General features: G+C 47.7%; 1 protein-coding gene and 1 long non-coding RNA gene across 3 annotated transcripts in view; both read right to left on the bottom strand.

Annotated features, from left to right (window-relative positions):
- Positions 1–21,073, bottom strand: part of XKR6 (XK related 6) — a 182,478-nt gene that overhangs the window by 116,957 nt on the left and 44,448 nt on the right. The gene's annotated exons all lie outside the window — the stretch shown is intronic.
- LOC146440471 (uncharacterized) overlaps positions 16,352–21,073 on the bottom strand; it is a 48,240-nt gene continuing 43,518 nt past the window's right edge. For both annotated transcript variants that reach the window (XR_014851160.1, XR_014851159.1), the window contains exon 2: positions 16,352–19,545. This is a non-coding gene — a long non-coding RNA (uncharacterized LOC146440471). The remainder of the gene's footprint in view (positions 19,546–21,073) is intronic.

Raw genomic sequence — 21,073 nt, 5'->3', positions numbered from 1 at the left:
GGACTGGATTTGTTCTGATAAAATGACCTTTTTGTAGCCTACAAGTAGTGAGAAAAGGACAAACTGGCAGAAAATGGACAAGATCTGTGGCTTTCTGCTGGTGGAAAGTCAGGTTTTATCCACCCTCAGCTCTGAGCTCCTCCAGAGACAAGAGTGTGGTGATCTCTGTTATCCCTCCAGAGCTCCTGGGAACCACATCCACAACGTGGTTTTGGTTTTTCCTGCAGTGGTTGAGCAATCCCTCCTCACCCTTTAGAGCTGAAGGAGATCTTTCCCTCGCTAGAGCAGTTTTCCTACAGATGCTCCCAGCCTTCCTGCTCTTCTTGTGGCATCATTCCCTCTTCTTCCCTCTTTTTTCTCCAAAAGCAGAAGGAATGATGAGAGGCTGGAACATCCAAGTGTTGCTGTTTGGGTTAATCCACCCAAAGTCTTTCAAATCCTGCACAGTCCCCACCTGAACATCAGTGAAGAGTTTTATTCCTCATTCCCCTGATGGGATTTTGTCTGTCTTCTGGTCAACTGCTTCTTCATCTCCACTGAGAAAAGTCCTGGGAACAGCTCTCTGTCTGTTTGAAAGGTGCAGAAGCAAAGGAAAATGGCTAAACAATCAAAAAGGAAGAATAAATTGCTTCCTTGGGTAAATCAGAGCAGGCTGGTCTGCACAAAACCCACCTCACCACACGGAGCTAAACTGAAGAACTGATGTGAGCCTTCATCACCACTGAGGAAAAAATTCTATTTCCTTTTCAAACCCACATTTTCAACAGAGAGGGAATGAGTCAGATGACAGAAACTGAGTCAGGAAGCATGAACACCATCCCAAGCAAACCATCCTGGCCTGAAATGTCAGGCAGATCCTTCCTGGAGGAATCAATCAGAGCAGTCTTCCTCTCAGCGTGCACATGAGTGAGTGAGCACCTCAATTACGGCTCTGTGTTCCACTGCACATTGACCTTAAGAGTGCAGCGCTTTATAGGAAGGAGATTAATTCAATTAACACACCCAGGGGCTTCCAGCCAGGCTCAAACCGACCTGCTGACAGCAGGCATTGAAAGTAGCACAGGGCACTGCAGTTCAAATGTCTCATCTTCCCCTGCTTTCCATCTGCAGCTGAATAAAGGGGACATCGGTGAGGCCACAAAGGTGGTGTTTGTTTGAAAAACATCCCAGTGGTTTGGGGCTTTGTTGCAGTTTTACAGGCAAGAAATATTAGCTGCTATGCCCTGATATCCTAAAATCACAGAATGGTTTGGGTTGGAAGAGACCTTAAGGATCATCCAGCTCCACCCCTGCCATGGCAGGGACACCTTCTGCTATCTCAGGTTGCTACAAGCCCTGTCCAACCTGGCCTTGGACACTTCCAGGGATCCAGGGGCAGCCACAGCTTCTCTGGGAAACCTGTGCCAGGGCCTCATCACCCTCACAGGGAAGAATTCCTTCCTAACATCTCATTTAAATGTCCCTTCTTTCAGTTTAAAACCATTCCCCCTTGTTCTGTCACTCTCTCCCTGTTTGAAAAGTCTCTTCCCCTTTTTTATAATCCTCCTCTAAGTACTGAATTGAGGTTTCCCCACAGCCTTCTCTTCCCAAGCTGCTCTGCCATCAGCTTTCCCAAGTTTTCTTCTTGATTGTGTGAATTCCAGCATTTTTCCTTGGAAGAGAGAGGGAGACTTGTCACTCATGGGGAAACACAAACAAGGTCACCTGAGCATCTTCACAAGGGACACTTTTTCTCTCCCTCATCCCATCAGAGGATGCCTTGAGGGGGGAAAAAGCATTAATCCTATCCTGGAAACCCAAATTCCACCTCATTTCAAACCAAGTTTTCTGAAAAATCTCCAGGTCTGTGTGCAGGTGTGTTTTCATCTCAAAATGGGAAAAGAATCACAGAATCATGGAATCCTTACAGTTGGAAAACACCATCAAGTCCAACCATCAACTGGCACCACCACCATGTTTATCACTAAACGATGTCCCAAAGTGCCACATCCACAAATTTTTTGAACACTTCCAGGGATGGTGACTCCACCACTGCCCTGAACTGTCTGTTCCAGTGCTTGGCAACCTCTTCTGTGAAGCATTTTTTCCTAATATCCAACTTCTGATCGACAAAGTCAAACTGGGAAGTCCAAAACTTTTGAAACACCAGCGATGCCACAAGCTCTGTCACACCACTGCCTGTGTCCCACTTCTCCTCCAGGCAAGACATGGATAAAGCTGCATCCTTGGACAGAATTTGGTGGCTTTGTCACCAACACCCTGTAGCTCCACCTTTGCACAGCATCCCCTGGCTGTGCAGCAGTGCTGAAAGCACGAGAAGGAGCTAACAGAGATCCCAGAAAGCACCGAGAGAACTCAGGGAAAAGTGGGAATTGCCGAGGTGCACGTGAGCTGAGTACCCAGAGGGATGGGCAGAAGGGGTTAAAACCAGGAAAGCTTTAAAAATTTGGGGTTGGCTCCCAATCCTTTTGCTCCGGGGATAGCGAGGGAGCACGCCTGGAGAAGCAGGAGCACTCAGCTCTTCTCCTTCTCCTGGGTATCTCAGAGCTGCGGGGAAAAAAAAAATAAAAAAGGAGAAAAAAACCATCCAGCGACCTCACTGAAATTAGAAACTTAACAATGAACACGCTCCACATACAACTTGCCCATCCCTGTCGTCATGGAGACGGCTACAAATCTGTGTCAGCCGCGATCCGCTCTCCAGTCCCGAAAATTTAAACGAAAAAGGAGGGAGAGCGGGCTGGGAGGCGGGGAGAGGGAATTCCTCTGCTCTGTTTGGCTTTGATGTGCATCACGTTTAAAGGCACAGGGGATGATCCGAGCCCGGTGCTGGCGTGAAGCGGCGGCCGTGGAGCAGCTGATGTGCGCTGGCCACGTTTGCCTCCGGCAGAGCATCTCTCCGGATCCCAGGACAGCATCTTCCCACATCGCAGCAAAGCATCTTCCCAGATTCCAGCACAGCATCTCCCCAGCCTCCACAGGAGCTGTGTGGAAACGTCTCAGAGCCCAGGATGAACCCAATCCCACGGAATTCCCGGGAGGATGCAGAGCATCAGCATCACCCCGAGCAGCATCCCAGAGGGGATGGAAGGACTGGGATGAGAGCTGGGAAAGGAGCATACCGGCAGTCAGGGGAGGTGTTCAGGGGGGAAACACCCAGGGAGGAGGTTGGTGGTGTCTTCAGGGCAAAAAGGGCAGAGTCAGATGGGAATTCCTGCTGCTGGCATGGCAGGAGGGAGATAAAGCAGGAAGGAGAAGGATGGGACCAGAGAGTTGTTTGGGTTTAGAAGTCACAGCTGGGATTTGGGGCATGAACACCCTCCAAGTTAGGTGACTGTACAGAAAAATCATGGAAAATTGCCCTTTCAGCTAGAGAAGGGCAAAGCCAGGGGATAAAGGATGGTAAAGGTTGGAAGGGAGCATCACTGAAGTCATCTGGTTCCACCTCCCTACTCCAGCAGGGCCATCCCAGAGCACATGGCACAGGATTGAGTCCAGAAGGTTCTGGAATATTTCCCTCTCTGGACAGCCTGCTTGGTCACTGCACAGCAAAGTTCTTCCTGAAGGGAATGAAGAATAGACACTCCCCAGACCTCCCTGGAGAAATTCCCCCCATCTTGGCAAAACACAACCAACAGTCAACAACTAACACCCCCCAGCACTCAACCCCCACCTCTGACAATTCCTGGGATTTGGGTAAATTTTTGTATGCCTGGAGGGAATCATTGGCCAGAAATTCAGGCAAACTGAGCAAAAGCAACCTAATTTCCTCCTGCATTCATTTCCTGCTCCACCATGTTCCCATTGATGTTAAAAGAAGATTTTGGAAGAGATCCAAGAGGGGAAGACTCTTGGAAAAATGTCCCTTGGGCATGGATGAAAAACACACCTCACAGTAACTGCAGTAACAGAGAGACCTGAAATTCTGAATTCATTAATCACTTTTATGGAATAAGACTTATTCCAACAGGGTGGAATTGCCTTGCTCACAGTGATGCACTGCCCAATGCATTACCATTGGATTAAGATCCAAAATGTACAGAGGGGATTTGTTGAAATTGTCTTATTTGCTGCAATGCAATTAATTAGAGATACATTCCCAGCCAGGTATATTTTTATTGCTATCTATAGGATCAGGCTAAAAAAATAAAGTTTAAAATCAGTTAAATCCATAAATCAAACACATCAGTGTAACTCTTCTTTCTAGAGCACAGAAGTTCTGCTTTTCCTGTCTGAGAAAAACCCTGCAGAAGGAATTTTTGCTGAATCTTGGATTTCCCCCATCAGTGAAGTGCAGCTGACTCCAGAATTCAGCTGGAAGGAGGGAATGAAGAGAAGCACTTGTTGAACAGAGCTCCATCAACACCCCACCCTGACTAATTAGCAGGGCTCTCCTCGTTATGTGCACTGCAGCAACTCCCCAATTAATTCCTTCGTATTTGCAGAGCCATTCAAAGAGGCAAAGCATTAAATATAGATGCTAAATAAAAGGGAATAAATAGCAGGCACCACTTGGCTCTCCAGGTTTCCAGGCCCCATCAGTGGGGTTGTTCCCTCCCTGCCCGGAGCAGACTCCTTAACTAAGGCTCAAAAGTGCATTATTAATTTTTCAACAGCATCTACCAGACATAATGAAGACACAGTTACTCTGGGCATAAGGAGTCTCCCCAGAAGAGCTTTAAAATCTCCAGCCTTGTGGCTGGAAGGGTCAGTGCTGCTCTGCATCCCAGGCTGAGGATGGGCCAGGCACGGAGCAGAGGCTCCTTTGCAGCCAGGAGTTCTCCTGATGCTCATTTTTGTGTTCCCAGGACATCTTCCACTATCCCAGGTTGCTCCAAGCTCCATCCAACCTGGCCTTGGACATTTCCAGGGATCCAGGGGCAGCCAGAGCTTCTCTGGGCACTCTGTGCCAGGGTCTCACCACCCTCACAGGGAAGAATTCCTTCCCAAAATCCCATCTAAATCTCCTCTCAGTCTGAAGCTATTCCCCCTCATCCTGTCACTCCATCCATGACACAACTCTGCACATCCTCTGTGGTACCCAAGATCCCAGCTGAAAGCAGGCACTGATGGCCAGCAGGACCCTACAGAGCTCCACTTCCTTGGTGAAGGCTCTTTGATCCTTCTACATCACAACATCCTTGTTCTGATCCCACTGGCACAGATTAAAGAGGAAAAATAATCCTGTCTTCAATAAAAGCCTGAGCAAAGGATTTAAGGCCATTCCAGTGGCTCTGAGACGTGACAAAGGACACCTCTACTATGAGGATATTGGTGGAGAAGGCCTCTGTCACAGAATCCCAAAATTATTTCAGTTGGAAAAGACCTCCCAGACCATCAAGTCCAAGCTGTGACCAATCCCCACCTTGTCACCAGCCCAGAGCACTGAGTGTCACATCCAGGCATTCCCTGGACACCTCCAGGGATGAGGACTGCAACCCTCCCTGGGCAGTTCCAATGCCTGACAGCCCTTTCCATGAAGAAATCCCTCCTGATGTCCAACCTGAACCTCCCCTGGTGCAGACTGAGGCACCTGAGAGCTGGACACCTCTTGGAAAGGATGAAATCCCAGCTTTTATTTTGGTAACTTGGAATTTCAGCCTGAGCCTGCCTTGGCTGCACCTCTAAAAAGAAAACAGCAACAGATGGTTTAAGACAACTTAAATTCAGACAGAGAAGTCAGCTCCTTCCCTGGTGGATGGTTATTGCCCACAGCAGCCCAGAGTTATAGCATGGCCTCCAGAGAAGGTATCAGCATCTTGAAATCCATCCCCAAAGCACCTCTGTATTTCCCAATCTCTCCTTCCACCCCCCAACCACATCACCCACTGCTGGTTCATCACTTGTGATGATCTGCAAGAGAGCATTAAAAAAAAAAAAATCCTCTTTGCATGTCCCCCCAGGGCCTCCAGGTGCTGAGGGGACAAGTTTATAATCTGTGCACTCAGCTGGTGTGTTCCCTCTGCTTAGGATTACATCAATTATCCCTATTTTTAGGCTTGAGGGCACAGTCCTGTCGACCACAACAGAGTCCCAAAGAAAAGGTATTAACATATCTTTATATTCCAGTCTTTGTTAAGCTCCATGAGGGATCCATCAAGAACCAGAAGCCTACCAATTTCCAAAGCCTGGAGTATTTCCAGGAGTCAGTTCTGCTCCAACCCAGCTAGTTTTGATTTTATTTTTTTCCTCTTCTTTTTCTTTCCTTGTTCTCTGCTATCCGTGGGAGTCGATTTGCCTCAGAGCACCTTGTACTTGGTTGAGCTTGTGCCATTATTATCCTCCCTGCAGAAATCCTTGTTTAGGAGGTTTAAAACACGTGAGCCATTCCTTCATTTGGGGCCTCATCCCCATTGCAATCAGCAGCCAGAAAATCCAACATCTTACTGGAATTTTCTCTTCGATTGAGCCCATCCTTGCCAAACTTCACAGAATCACAGAATGGTTTGGGTTGAAAGGGACCTTAAAACTCATCTCATTCCCATCCCTGCCATGGGCAGAGATACCTTCCACTATCCCAGGCTGCTCCAAGCCCTGTCCAACCTCTCTTTGAAGCTTTCTCACTCCAGAAATCCTTGTGCACGTCTGATTTTTTAAGACGTAATTATTTTTGTAATTCACTTGCATGAGTGCTGAGGATTCTGCACCAGACACCACATGGCAGAGGTGATGCACAAGCACCAGGCAGAGCTGAAAAACCTCTGAATGATGCCCTGGACTCTTCCCATCCTCCTTTTTGTCACCAAACCACCACAACACAGGATCTGGGAGTGTGACAAGGCAGATTATGCAATGAACTCCCCAAACTCGGGTGCCAATGTCACGAGGAGCTTTCTCATTTCTCCACCTCTCCTCCATGACATCATTTTGCCTTTCAAGGGCGAGAAGCAAATAAAAGAGGCTTTGGAGCCATTCCACCACCTGGCTGCCCTGGCTTTGTTCCCCCAGCCTGTGTGACAGGGCAGCTCTCAGCAGAGAGGGAACAGCAGCTGCTACAAAGGCGACACTTCAAGAGCTTTTGGACATCCACACTGCAATTCTGCCGGGGTTGGGGACAGTGACAGGCCCTGAGCCACCACAGGGATTGTTATTCCCATTTGGAGACCAGCTGTGAAGTGGGACAGGGGAGCAGGAAGGTCGTGGTTGGAAGTGGAGTGGGAAATCTACCTCAGGGTGGGAGGGGAAACTTCCTGCCAGTCCCTTTCTCTGCTAAAAGTGTGTTCACCAGCAGAGGCATCACCTAATGAAGGTTTCACCTAATGAAGTTCTCATTTAGGACTCTGCTGGATGGAGCCCAGGCCTGTGGGGTTGGAGTAAAATGAGGTTCTCTAGGCTGCAGGGCAGTGGCTGCCCCAACATCCACCTCCACATTTTGGAACTCCACAAGCAGTGAAATGGAGAAGGCTTGGAGGGAACAGATGGTACAAAACACAGCCAGGGTCAAAAACTGGAGTTCTTCAATGTTTTAAAGTTTCCACCTTAGATGTGGAAGTGATGCTGAGGTGGAGAACAGGTGTCAGGTGTCACATCCATTTCAAATATTTTTTTTTATTTAAGAGAAGGGCAACATATCGTGGAGTCCTAGAATGGTTTGGCTTGGAAGGGACTTTACAAATCATTGCATCCCACCCCCTGCCATGGGCAGGGACATCTTCCACTATCCCAGGTTGCTCCAAGCCCCAGTCCAGCCTGGCCTTGGACACTTCCAGGGGCAGCCACAGCTTCTCTGGGAAACCTGGGCCAGGACCTCACCACCCTCATAACCAAGAATTCCTTCCCAATATCCCATCTAATCCTGAGCCCTGGCAGTGGGAAGCCATTCCCTGTGTCCTGTCCCTCCATCCCTTGTCCCAAGTCCCTCTCCAGCTCTCCTGGAGCCCCTTTAGGCTCTGGCAGGAGCTCTGAGGTCTCCCTGATCCTTCTCTTCTCCAGGTGAACACCCCCAGCTCTCACAGCCTGGCTGAGCACTGCCCAACACCAGGACACAGCACAGATGTAGCTCTGGGGGTGGATGAAGCCACACAAGAGGCTGTGGGATCACATCTCCTGTGTTACATGAGCCTGAACACAAATAAACCACCCAGTCACCCTGATAGCCCTTCCCCTCCTACCTCCAAAACCCTGTAGACAGAGTTATTTAACACAGCTACAAAAATAGCACCCAGACTGCCCTGCTGTGCCAGACAGAGCACAAACATCTGGCAGGCAACAGATCTTGTCCCCAAAAACTTAGCAGGAGGTTAGTGGGTAGCTCAATTCCACATCCATATGTCCCAGGACCCAAGGAAGTATTTCATCCTCTATTCAATGCTGATTCTCGCAGCAATGTGGGAAAAACTATTCCTGCCCACAAACCAAGAGAGCAGGAATTCCCAACTCAGGAAAGCACAGTGCCCAGCCTGGCTTGTTGCACTCAGATGTGGAGAATCACCTGCTGCACCCGAGCATCACGAGTGACACTGTTAAACGGGGGATTCAGATGGAACAGAAATGCAAAGCAGCCCTTTGAGAGGAAACAATTCCCGGCATGAAAGGAAAGCGGAGGCTGCGCCGTCGCTCAGCTGTCTCTGCGCTCACGGCTCCTTCTGAATTCACTGTTGGTACAAAAACACACTCCCACCTGGGACTCGCTTCCCCCACGTCTCTCCCTCGCTGGGAGGCTCCCAAAACCCAGGAGAGCCTGCGCAGGTATTGGGTTGGGTGTGGTTTTCGTGGGATGTTCCTGGCTTTGCACTGGAAACCTCATTGCTCTGCCATCTAGATCCGTCATGGAATCATGGAATGGTTTGGGTTGGAAGAGACTTTATAAATCATTTTGTTTCAAACTCTCTGCCATGGGCAGGGACACTTTTCACTATCCCAGGATGCTCCAAGATCTGACCAACCTGGCCTTGGACACTTGCAGGGATCCAGGGGCAGCCACAGCTCCTTGGGGCATGGATGATGCTTTGTGGATGGGGCTTCATCCCAGCCCACCAAAACGCAGGTATCCACATCCAAGCCTCCTCTCCAGCCTCCCACTGCAGCTCATGGAGAAATCTTCAGGCAGCCAGCGGAGGCTGCAGTGGTTTTTCCCTGGAGCAGCTTCCCACGTGTGGGTGTAGGAGGAGCTGAACACAATCCCAGCCTGGCTGAGCCTCTTCCCTATCCTTACTTGACCCCTCAAATCACACATCTCCTGCTCCAGGAGGTCTCCTCAGCTGATCCCTGGCCTGCCTGTCCAGTCTGTGCTGTGGAGATGCCTCATTTGGGACTGCAGCACTTGCAGGGATCACAGCAGGACAGAGGCATGGATGGCGTGCTGGTGGTGAGGGCAGCCAGGGGCTCTCCACATGTGATGGGATTTCCTCACGGAAAACAAACATTTTGGTGCAAGGCAGAGACAGGGATGAACACCTGAGCACAGCAGCTCCCCTTGCAGTAAAAGCAGTGGGATCAGCAAAGGTGGGAGCGAGTCTGTGCTGGATTCCCACAGGGATTCGCTGAGTGATGGCTCTCCAATTGCATCAGCGAGTGACATTGTCCCCAGAGGCCTCAGAATCAGAAAATCCTGGAAGGGAAGGCACAGCAGGGACCAAAATCCACCTGGCAGCTCGCTGACAGCTGCACTTGCTGTGGCACTGGCTGTGGGGCACAGGCTGGGAACTCCTGCAAGCTCAGCTGCAGGCTGCTCAATCCCAACAGAATAATCCAACACCTCTTCCAGCACTGCTGGGAAAGGAGCTCAGCCTGGAGAAAAGGAGGCTCAGGGGGAACCTTCTGGCTCTGCACAGCTCCTGACAGGAGGGGACAGCCAGGCAGGGTCAGGCTCTGCTCCTAGGGAACAAGGGACAAGACAAGAAATGGCCTCAAGCTGTGCCAGGGGAAGTTTTGATTGGATATTAGGGAAAAAATTCTTCATGGAAAGGGCTGTCCAGCCCTGGCACAGCTGCCCAGTGGTGGAGTCCCCATCCCTGGAGGGATTAAAGAGCCACGTGGATGTGGCACTTGGGGACATGGCTCAGTGGTGGCCTTGGCAGGGCTGGGGATGGTTGGACTGGATGATCTAGAACTTTCCCAACCCCAGGAATTCTCTGGTTCTGTGCCCTAATGAAGGAATCAGAGATGTTTCCAGTCTGTGAGGAGCACTCTCCTCCAAGAGGCTGAGCATCCCAGCTCTCTGCTCTCAGCCCACTTTAGTTTTTCTCACCATTTCCAGGTCCCACACACCCTCATGTCTTTATCTGCTCGGCTGGAGCTGTGGAACTGCAATTCCAAGTGGCTGCACGAGGTGATACCTGGAAATTTTCCCTCCTGCCATCCTGGCCAGTAGTGCAGGTTCTCTCAGAAGCCTTTGAGAATTTCATCCCAGGAATTGGTAGTTATTTATTTATTTATTTATTTGAAAAGTCCCCAAGCTGTGGCACAAATCACAAGAAAGCTTCAACCAGGGCCAAGCATCTCTGCAGCTTTGGGCACTGCCAGGTGGAGGCTGAGGATGATATTTTCGGGATCCCTGAACACCAGAAAACACCAAGGCTAAGGAAGTACCATGGAGCTGCTTTGTCAAGCTGTGTCACAGCACTGGTGGCTTCCCATGGCTCAGATAACTCCTCACACCCCCTGAAGGGGTCTGGAGGCTCTGTCAAAGCCCAGAGGGATTTTAGGGAGAGGAGCCTGGCTCTTCTGAGTGGACAGAAATCTTTCTGCCAACACACAGAGAAATAGAGCTGCAGGATGCTTTGAAAGCTGCTGCTTCTAGGAATTCCTCCCCAGGTTTGGGGTTTACCTTCTGGAAATAGAAAGCATGTTTTTTGTGGCCACAGAACCACACAATGGGACTGTCCTCACAGCAAACGGTTTCAAAACTCACATTAAAAACAATAGATTAATTTAATAATCGTATTTGGAATTTTCAAAGCAACTTATTTCTCATAGAATCACGAAATGGTTTGGGTTGGAAGGGACATTAAATCACCTAATTCCATCCCCTGCCATGGGCAGGGACACCTTCTACTGTCCATCCCAGGTTGCTCCAAGCCCTGTCCAGCCTGGTTTTGGACACTTCCAGGGATCCAGGGGCAGCCACAGCTTCTCTGGGCAACCTGTGCCAGAGCCTCACCACCCTCACAGGGAAGAAATATTTCCTAATATCTAATTTAAATAATTTCATACAGAAGATCCAGCCTGACCCCAATGTCTCCATGGGCTTCTTTAAATGCTGTGATTCCCACACAGAGCCTGGAATACACTGAATTTCTGCAGCAATCAGCCTGGGCAGCTCCAAATGTCACAGGTGCTCACCAAGGGAACAACTGCACCTTGAAAGCATCGGAGTAACTACGAGAGTCATTCAGTTCAGAGAAGAGGCTGATATTTAAGCTACAGATGGAGAAAAATTATGTCAAGAGCGTGGTTCAAACCACTGCAGTTTAAATAACCTCCTCCAGGCAGCTTTGGTAAACACAATGCCATAAAGGAGTCCTTGCGCTGCCCACGGAGAGCTCTGAAGGCAGTAAATGATAGTGGTGGCTCACAGGGATTCCTCTGCTCCTGCTGTAAATGGGAGCTGCTCACAGGGAACACAGCCTGACTGGGCTTCCTGAGCCAGGAATATGCTGCTGGAAGGGAAGGATTCCTCCCTGGAGCAAGCTGGGACAGTAGAAGGTGTCCCTGTCTGTGCAGGGAGTTGGGACTGGGTGGGCTTTAGGGGTCTTTCCCACCCAGACCTTTCTGTGGTTCTGTGAATCAAGGCTCAAGCCTCAGATAAAACGTGAAATAACTTTTAAATGGTGCTAACCCTCCTCTCCTCCTCCTCTCCTCTCCTCTCCTCTCCTCTCCTCTCCTCTCCTCTCCTCTCCTCTCCTCTCCTCTCCTCTCCTCTCCATCCCTCTATTTCCCTGCCCTGAGCTGGGAGAACATCCCTGAACAGAAGTTCTGCAAACAGAATCTCAGGATGGTTTAGACTGGAAGGGACCCTACAGATCATCCAGTTCCACCCCCTGCCACAGGCAGGGACACCTTCCACTATCCCAGGTTGCTCCAAGCCCTGTCCAGCCTGGCCTTGGACACTTCCAGGGATCCAGGAGCAGCCACAGCTTCTCTGTGCTAGGGCAGACCTGAATGCACTCCCTGCCCCCCATAAAGCATCACCTCAGCCTCGTTAGCTGCAGCTATCATTATCGTTTTAATTGCCCAAACTCGAGTGCTTGTAACACCTTTATTAGATTGCACTCTTCCCCCAGAGCCAGACACAGCCTGGTTTAAGAGGTCCAGTGCTGCATTTATGAGCAGAGCCTCTTTCATTACTGTCTGAAGGTAATTCCTCTTGATCCAAAACTTTCCATGGCCTGGAGTGATACCCGGGGAGGGAGATGAGGGAAAACTTCCAGGGAGGTTAAAGCATTAAGGTGGATTGAGCATCCCTGGCACTCCTGAGCCCCACATGTGCAGCAAATGTTTGGATCCTCAGGGCAGAGGAACCTCCCTGGTGTGGAGATGTTGCCTGAGGGGATTGGAGGGAGTCTGAGGGGGAGTTTACAGGCAAATGTCTTGGTCATCATTTTATTTTTGTAAAATAGAAGAGGGAAAGGATTTTCTATGCTGGATCCTTCACTTCCAGTGAGGGGCAATGCAGGGGCAGCTCTGATCTCTGCTCTCTGTGACCCAGGGAATGGCTGGAGCTGGGTCAGGGGAGGTTTAGGTTGGATATTAGGAAAAGGTTCTTCCCCAGAGGGTGTTTGGGCACTGAACAGCTCTCCAGGCAGCTTGGAGCAACCTGAGATAGTGGAAGTTGTCCCTGCCCATGGCAGGGGTTGGAATGAGAATTCCCTCCCCACACACACCATTCCAGGATCCTATAACAGCATCCCACTTTTTCAAGGTACTACAACCTCAGCATCTTCAGCATCTGAAGCAAACACCACAGGCAGTGTCTATTTTAGACCATATTATTCAGTTTCAATACTTTCCAGCGCTGGTTTTCTTTCTTTTTAATTGCACCTCCACCTTTGGGATTAGTGATTTTATTTTATGATGGGATATTAAGAGTAGGCAGCCAGCCCTCTTTTTTTTCTTTTTTAGTCCAAGCCAGTATTCAGAAGGAATAGATTAAATCATTAAATACACACAAGCACAGGAAACACAGGAAACTCAGCCATTATCCTATGAAGACAATGCCAATGCAAACACTGTAATAAAATATTCTTCACTGAAATCAACACTAATTTTCCGAGGCAATCAAATCCATCCCTGTGATCCCTCCTCCCAGGGAAAACAGCCAGCACAGCTAAATTCAGATCTCTGTGGCTCCATGCTTAAATTTGGCTCAGACACGTTGCAAATCAATGACTCCAGAAAGGTTTTCTAAGGAAAAAATTCCCAGTGGGCAAAGTTTGCTGCAGCCACGGCACCTCTCCTGACACAGCAGCACAATCTGGGAATCCAGGAAGGCTGAATCTTCCAGGTATGAACTTGTTGAGGCCACCAGTGTTGGGACACAGCTGCTCTGTCTGAGGGGACAGTCCCCAAGGACAGCTCAGCCATGAGGACACCCCCAAAAAATGATGCTCCACCAACAGCCCTGAAACAGCAGCGAGTGTCTCACAACCTCCTTCCTTGGGCACCCACAGTGGGATGGAGAAAGGGATGGAAAAGGTCTGCTCAGAACCTGCTGGCTCAGGAAGAGGTGGACAGGACATGTGACAGGGAACATTTTGGGTTGGAAAAGGCTTTCAAAAGGCTTCCAACTCCCTGCAGTGAGGAGTGACATCTTCAACCAGATGAGGTTGCTCAGAGCTCCACTCAACCTGATCCAGAATGTTTTTAGGGATGGGGGAAGCAGAACTTCCTTCCCCAGCTGTCTGGAATTTGTGGATTGCCCATGCCCAGGGCTGTGCTTGTGCTTCACACAACACACACACACTCTTGTCTTCAGAAAATGTTGGTGCCTCTGATGTCCCTGAATTCTCACACAGTAAGAGGATGAATGAAAGTTCCACTGAGGTATTTCAAGATGGGTGTAAACCCTCCAGGTTTTCTTTAAGGATCTTGCAGCACCTTGGCCTCAAGCCCAACAGCTCTAGAACTGTGGCAATGTAACAGGATTGTGGAAGATCATCGAGTTGAAACATCCCCCAGCACTGCCAAGGCCACCAGGGACCAATGTCCCCAAGTGCCACATCCACACGGTTTCTAAATCTCTGCAGGGATGGGGATTCCAGCACTGCCCTGGGCAGCTGTGCTGGGGCTGGACAACCCTTTTGGTGAAGAAATTATTCCCAATATACAATCTGAACCTACCTTGGTGCAACTTGAGGCTGTTTCCTCTCATCCTGTCCCTGTTCCCTGGGAGCAGAGCCTGACCCATCCTGGCTGTCCCCTCCTGTCAGTTGAGCAGAGCCAGAAGGTTCCCCCTGAGCCTCCTTTTCTCCAGGCTGAGCTCCTTTCCCAGCTCCCTCAGCCTCTCCTGGTGCTCCAGACCCTTCCCCAGCTCTGTTCCCTTCCCAGGACACTCCAGCCTGTCAATGTCTTTCTTTTCAGGAAGGCACCAGAAATGTCCCCAGGCCTAGAGGTTCCCAGCAGTGCCAGCACAGGGGACAGGCACTGCCCTGGCCCTGCTGGACACACTTTTCCTGGGACAACTGAGGGGCCATTGGCCTCTTTGGCCACCTGGGCACACCTGGCTTCTGTCCAGCTGCCTCTTGTCCATGGCATGGACATTCCAGCCCCATCACACCAGTGTTGGAGCCTCTGCCCTGCTTTTCAAACACCCCCAGCCCTGTCCCAGCCTGGCACCCCAAGTCCTGCAGAACAGTGACAGTGACAATGACAGTCCCTTGGCCAGGCAGTGAAAGCTGCATCATCAGGTTCAGAAAGAGCCCAGCACCTCCCTGACAGAGGCTGAACCATTTCTCCTTCCCATATCCACAGCCCAGGATCAATTAATCTCCACCATGGCTCCTCCTGTGAATCACTTAAGAGGGGTAACAGTGAAACCACTTCATAGGAAGCAGTTTTAAAAATGCCCTGCTCTGCATAAGATGAGTTTGCCACAGAGAAGGGGGGGAAAAAAATTCAAGCATGTTCAGCATCTTATAGATTAATCCTAGGCCTAGAGCCAGGATAATTACTGCCAGAAGGAATAAAAGTAACATAAATATAGGTTAACACACAAAGGGTCCCGTTTTGCAAGGTTTTACACATCACCAGCTCACAGGCGGATTTGTAAATTTAATTATAGAAAGACTATAAAAGCAGGTAATACCCGAAGGGTCGTAAAAATAATTTTACTACAGTGACAAGAACAAAATAAAAAATTTAAAAAAAAATTTAAAAACCTCCAAACATTTTAAATTAAGTAGGGCATCTGATGGATCTCCTGAAGCTCTTCCGCAGGATTCAGCCCAGACTGCCGGAGCACCATCCGCCACAGCCTTCCAGAAATGCCATTTCCAGAGGAGAGCAGATAAGTCATTCTGACAGCCTTGCAACCTTCCAGAGCTGATTTGCTTAAGAAACATCTTTTTTTTAATAGAGGGTGCTCCTGGTCTGGTCAAAGTCTTGCTAGGATGGGGGAGGACAATTCCAAATACACCTTTGCTGCAGGAGTGATGTGAAATCCCTGAAAATGCTGGTTCCCACTAGGATAAATGGTGATTTTCTGCCAAGGACAGCTTTGGGGGAGGAGGACGGTTCCCTGTCCATGGCAAGGGGTGGAATATGATTTTTAAGGTCCCTTCCAACCCAAGCCATTCTATGATTCTAAGATTAAATATCACTGGGATGGATTTGGGTTCTGGGTGAGCTGTTGCCAGTGAAGAAAATAGCAGGAGCAGGGACTGTCCAAGCAACTCAGCATGGAAAAACAGGAATTTCCTCAGCCATTCAGGCTCCTAGAGTGTTAAAAACTCTCACCCTTCTATGAATGCTGCATTTTTCTTTATGAGAAATTAAATACTACTAGAAGGTGTGTATGAAAGGTGGGCACAGGGCAGGAACAGAATTCCATTCTGGGATCTCTCAGGCTTCCCATTAACATACAGCCATCCTTAGAAACTTGGAATTGTAACTCTCACCTATAAAACCCCATTTTTGGTGAATAAATCACGTTTCTGGCTTATCCAGTGCTTTCTGCTCCAGAAGGCACTTCCTGAAAGGTCCCTGGGAGTGATGCAGGTGCTGAACCAAGCCTTTGTCAGTCCAGCAAAACATGCTGTCACTTTTAAATGCATCCTTTGGGGACGTCAAATAGCTCCTGGCTGGAATGCTCTGCTGCTCTGTTATCCCCATGCCCAGTGTGTGTGTGAGGAGAAAACATTCAGGATGCTGAGTATCTGTATAAAGGCACTTCAAAGGATCACAAACAAGCATCTTTTTCAGCCTGAAAATACACGTTTATTCGAAAGAAAACTTCTGGGGTTACAAATAAAATAAATAAAATGTAGTGTGATAAAAAACCCCTCAGGACTGAGCATTAAATCTCTGGAAAACAGGAACAGGAGACTCCTGTTTGCCACAATCAGCACCAGTTCTGTCCACGTGGCTCTCGGAATTGCATTTCACACCAGTTGTTTCCGTGCACAGTGATCCAGGCTGGACACTCCAAACCCTTTTTCCATGTCAATCTGTTCCTACAGCTTAAACATCTCCACACAGGACCTCGAAAAAGCCGTTTGCAAGGGTGTGGTTTAAACACACATCCCTCACGTGGAGTGAGCATCCTAAACAGCACGAGGAGGGAGGGTAAGGATCCACCTGCCTGCACAGGGCAGATCCCACGAAGAAACAGCGTTATGGGATGAAATGGGATGCAGTAATGGGAATGCAAATTGAATCTCAGCATCAAGGAAGTGTCACTAAATCAGAGGCTGCAGCTCGGGGAGCAGACAGAGCGAGGTCCCCCGGGATGTGTAAAACTGGATTAGGCGTGAACTTCAAACCCAGTGTGATGCGGAATAATCCTATGCTGGCAGAAAGGGATCAAAGCTAATTTCTCTAACTTCCTTAATCTTCTGCGGAGATGTGTGAACTTGGGAGACACAGCAGGCTGGGAGTTAAAGCCTTGCTGTGCCAGAGGGCTCAGCAGTGGCTGAGGGAGAACAGGGCAAGTTAAGAATACTGAGCGGAGTGATTTCTGATGAGCTTTTATAAAATCAGGGGAGCACAAGATGGACTGGGTTGGAAGGGACCTTAAAAATTATCTCATTCATCCCTGGAAGTGTCCAAGACCAGGTTGATTGGGGTTTGGAGCAACCTGGGATAGTGGAATGTGTTCCTGTCCATGGCAGGGGGGTGGAACAAAATGAGCTTTAAGGTCCTCTCCAACCCAAACCATTCTGGGATTTCATAGTTCTGTTTCTACACCTGGATCATGATGCATAATTCTGATTATATGATGTATAATTCCAGTAATTTAAATTACTGGATGTATAATTCCAGAAATTTAAAATAACCTAAACAAACAACAGGGTAAAAAAAAATAAAATCCACTCCTTCCCACATTAAATGAAACAGATCGATCCAAGCACTGGAACATCTCACCACCCATAAAAACCTTTCATACCTAAAAAACAAACAGAATAAAATAAAATAAATAGCAATGCTCAAATATTAACTAAACCATTACCTATGAATTAAAGCTTAAATGGTGAAATAAAAGGAAGATATTCAGGGATCCCCTGTAGGGGAGTTCACCCTACCACAGGTTCACTGTCTGAGGTGAGTATGCAGCCAAAGCTGGAGCCAAAAGAGGATTTCTAGCAGAGGACACATGGCAATGTCAGTGGCTGAGAGGGAGACAAGACCAGCAGCTCTGACTGGTCACCTCCCTCAGAATCACTGGATCATTAAGGTTGGAAAAATCTTTCAGGTCATCGAGTTCCCCCAGCACTGCCAAGGCCACCAGTGACCCAAGTGCCATATCCACAAGGATTTTTAATCCCTCCAGGGATGGTGATTCCACCATGGGCAGCTTGTTCCAGTGCCTGAGCACTCTTTCAGTGAAGGACCTGATAAATGAAGTCAGCTGGAATAAAAAATTCCAGCGGTGTAAGAAAATAATTGTACAGGTGGGTGCCAATAGATTGGCAACTACACCTTATCCTGGGACAGGAATTGGGATTTTTACTTTGGGATGAGATTTTTGACACTCAGTGCACCCTTTGTGCTGCTAAAGGATGCTGCTAACTGACAAACCCAGTGCTCCAGGAGAAACAGTCTACTTTGAGGTGTAAATCAGCTCTTACACTGCAATCTACAAATGATCCTGCTGGATAAAAAGCACAAAAAAATTAAGTACCAAGAGGTTCAATCACCTCAAATAACGATTAGCCATAAGTGGTTACATTATACCACAGACATGTCTCTGCTCTGTTAAATATTAATTTAAATGGACACATTTTAAAAGACACATAATGTGGATAAGCACTTTTTGTTAGAGGAGTGCAACTTCTGTTAGTGAGTAAGAAAGGAAGTGCTCAGAGGAGAGCAGAATGAAGGATTTCATGCAAGCAAAGTCCAAGGATAAGAACAATATATGGTACTGTAACCTGACACAATTATATGCATATACATATATGCATTCAGTGCAGCTCTTCCAAATTAATTCCTGAAAGTGTTGAATTGCAAGCTAAGGAAGAATTCAGCTTTACAAGATGACTTCAGCATGGAGTAACACTGAGCTAAAACACACATGGAGCTGAAATGAGCCCAGCTTTGGCTGCCACTGCAAAATGTGCACAGAACTCTCTCCAAGCTTCTCACACACCCCCTAAATAAATCCTGTGCCAAAACACAGCAAATACTCTGTCACAGACCAAGCTGTAAAGCTGTTTGGTGGTTTTTTTTGGGGTTTTTTTTCTGCTTAAGTTCCAGCTCGAGGAGTGCTTGGGAATGCTCTGACACGGGAAGGGAAATTCTCAGCCTGAGCACATGCCCACCTTGTTTCCTGCACTGGTGATATTGTTATATTATTTTATATATATTATAAATTATCTGGTGATAATTGGCTGAGAAATTTGGTGTATCTGCCAATTATCTGTCTACACAAAACTTTAATTCTTAGTCCTGGAATTAGAGAATTACAAAATTAAGAGAATCATGGAATGGTTTTGGGTTGGAAGAGAATTTAAAGTTCATCCAGTTCCACCCCCTGCCATGGGCAGGGACACCTTTCACTGTCCCAAGCTGCTCCAAGCCCTGTCCAACCCAGCCCTGAGCATTCCCAGGGACAGCCCAAGCTTCTCAGGCAATTTTTGGCTTGGTTAAAATGCTGCCTAAACTCCCCTCTGCTCCCAAAGCACTTTTGGGGGGAATTACAGGATACCCAGCACTATCTGCAAGAGGAAACCACGGAAAAGGAAAGGGAAACTTTGCAAAGCAGCAGAAGTTGTGTCTGAAGACAAAAACAGGAGAGTGACAGAACAACACAAGCTTTTCTTTGGGTCATTACCATTTTGGTGGAAGTTTTCCAGAGCGCTGGTCTCCTACAGCTCCTTCTATGATGGAATCAGGTGATGTCAAAATAACCCCAATTCTGCCTTAACGCTTCGTTCTCTTTGGTTTAAGCTAAAAACAAAGACACACATGGATGATTATGGAATGGGAAACACAAGAAACTGAAAATAATGCTTTATTTTGTAGGATTCTGAATTGTCATGAATGGTAAAAACAAGTAAATAAATATAAACAAAGGACAAAAAGGATTTATCTGAAACAATGGGCATAATGTATATACATTAAAAATATATATATACATTGGAATAAAGGGATGAAAATAACAGGTAAAAAACCACATTATGTTTGCAACAGATGATAGAAATGAACAAAAAATCTGCTTATAGGAACTTAAAACACGCTGCCACAGTGTATTCCTGATTCTTTTCACTTACCCAGCTGCAATTACCATCACCTCAGCCACAAACAACAGAGCTGGGGAGGGAGGGGGATTATTAAGGGTTTTTTTGTCATCCTGAATTACCTGCCCTGTGTGTGTACACCAGCACTGGCTTAAACATTCAAAGGAATTTGCCTCCAAGAAAAGTCATCTTTATTGTCATTGTCCCCAATTTCACGGCCAGACCAGCAACACAGGCTGGCTGGTGTCAGCACAGCCCCCAGTTTGAGGAATCCACACTGACACGACAAGAACTAATCCTATTATTTCCTTAACGGCATCTGAATAGGCATTTTCCAAGTCCTGCTTCTTATTGTAAGTTTAACCCGTGTGTTAATTCTCTTACTGAGATCTCAAGCTGCTTTCTCTAGAATCGGGGATTTAGGGGAATCAAATCCCTTCTATTCAATTTCCTACTTAAGAGACAAACCTTTCAAAATTAAAACTTGCAGGCTGTTTGCCTTAAAAACATCACTGCTCTTTCCAAGGAAAATATCTCTAAAACCCGTTTTAAGCACAGAGAAGGGAAGTTTTTAGCACATCTCAAGTTTAAACCTGACAGTGGCTGCCTTGAAGTAAGAACCAGGAGGGCAAAAATTCATTGGGAGAAAGATTTTCAGTTTCTTTTACTGCCAATTTGATGAATGAACAACCAAGCAGTGCTTTATTTGAGTAAATTATTTCCTATTTTTGTGATTTTCCTCCGATAAACCACAATCACAGAATGGTTTGGGTTGGATGGGACCTTAAAAGTCATTTTGTTCCAACCTCCTGCAATGGGCAGGGAGACCTTTGACTATCCCAGGTTGTTCCAAATCCCATCCCACCTGCCCTTGAGCATTTCCAGGGATGGGGCAGCCACAGCTCCTCTGGGCAATATTCAAAGCTGATAAAGTGGGAAAAGACTCAGACAAAACCCAACTCCTCACAGACACTTCCCGTGGCTGAAGGGAATTTTGAGCACACAGTGCTCAGGGGAGTTTTCCTTTCTGTAATCAAATATTAAGCCATGAAGCCCCATGAAAACAACCACCTCACTCTACACACACACAGCCACTTTCTGTGCTTTCCTGCAAAGCCACAACAACAGATTTGCTGTGGGTCCGCCGAACTTATAGGCAGCATATTAAATATTGATCGAAAATAAATCCAAATAATTAGGCTTAAATTTTAATACCCGTGTACGTTTCTCTATAATTC

Source organism: Lichenostomus cassidix, chromosome 3, assembly GCF_008360975.1.
Source record: "Lichenostomus cassidix isolate B80296 chromosome 3, HeHo_3.0, whole genome shotgun sequence".
Taxonomy (NCBI): Eukaryota; Metazoa; Chordata; class Aves; order Passeriformes; family Meliphagidae; genus Lichenostomus; species Lichenostomus cassidix.
This window is presented reverse-complemented; position numbering and strand designations above follow the sequence as displayed.